Source organism: Mus musculus, chromosome 16 (assembly GCF_000001635.26).
Source record: "Mus musculus strain C57BL/6J chromosome 16, GRCm38.p6 C57BL/6J".
Taxonomy (NCBI): Eukaryota; Metazoa; Chordata; class Mammalia; order Rodentia; family Muridae; genus Mus; species Mus musculus.
The window spans coordinates 10,399,580-10,401,049 of NC_000082.6; positions in this window are offsets into that span (position 1 = coordinate 10,399,580).

The following is a 1,470-nucleotide window of genomic DNA, read 5'->3' on the forward strand; positions in this document are numbered from 1 at the left end:
CATTGTTGCACCCTGAATCCTTCTCATCTTTCTCTTCTTTCTTCTTTTTTTTTTTTAAGATCTATATGTTTTTATTTTATGTGTCTGTCTGTCTATCTGTGTATCACATGCATTTCTGGTACCCTTGGAAGCCAGAAGAGGGTGTTGGGGTGTGTGACCCCTTGAAACTGGGGTCACAGATGGTTGTGAGCTGCCACATAGGTGCTGGGAATTGAACCTGGATTCTCTGTAGGAACAATCAGAGCTCTTGGCTATTGAGTCATCTTTCCAGCCCTACGATGAGCAAGCCTTAACCAGACCTGTCCAGCTGAACCAGCAGCTGATTCTTCATCCTTTATGCCTCGGCTTCTAGCCTTGTTTGATCCAGACATTTGCAGTGTGATTGGTGTAGCTTTCTGACATTGGCCTCAGTTTCCCCTCTGTAAATAAAAGAGCAGGGCTTGATCTCCACAGCTTTCACTATAACGCTAAATTTATTTAACTACAAAGGTGAGGGACCCTTGCTCCTTGCAAGCTCTGGGTTCATGTCTTTTTTTAATTTTTAAAATAACAAAAACTATAGCGCAGACAGCTGGCCACCGTCCGGACCAGAGGACAGGTGTCCGCCTGGCTCGGGAGGCGGCCTCAGCCTCAGCAGCAGCGGTCGCCATCTTGGTTCCGGGACTCAGCAGAACTTAGGAAATTAGTCTGAACAGGTGAGAGGGTGCGCCAGAGAACCGGACAGCTTCTGGGACAGGCGGAAGCACAGAGCCGCTGAGGCAGCACCCTTGGCGGGCCGCAGACAGCCCAGCCGGCCACCGCCCGGACCAGAGGACAGGTGTCCGCCTGTCTTGGGAGGCGGCCTCAGCCTCAGGAGCAGCGGTCGCCATCTTGGTTCCGGGACTCCCTGGAACTTAGGAATTTAGTCTGCACAGGTGAGAGTCTGCACCACAGAAGCTGACAGCTTCTGGGAACTGCCAAAGCAACACAGCTTCTGAGAAAGGCCCTGTTTTGGGCCTTCTTCTTCGACCAGGAGGAGGTCCAAAAACAAGATATCTGCGCACCTTCCCTGTAAGAGAGCTTGCCAGCAGAGAGTGCTCTGAGCACTGAAACTCAGAGGAGAGAATCTGTCTCCCAGGTCTGCTGATAGACGGTAACAGAATCACCAGAAGAACAATCTCTAAACAGAGTCAACTATAACTACTAACTCCAGAGATTACCAGATGGCGAAAGGTAAACGTAGGAATCCTACTAACAGGAACCAAGACCACTCACCATCATCAGAACCCAGCACTCCCACTTCGCCCAGTCCAGGGCACCCCAACACACCCGAAAACCTAGACCTAGATTTAAAAGCATATCTCATGATGATGGTAGAGGACATCAAGAAGGACTTTAATAAATCACTTAAAGAAATACAGGAGGACACTGCTAAAGAGTTACAAGTCCTTAAAGAAAAACAGGAAAACACAATCAAACAGGTAGAAGTCC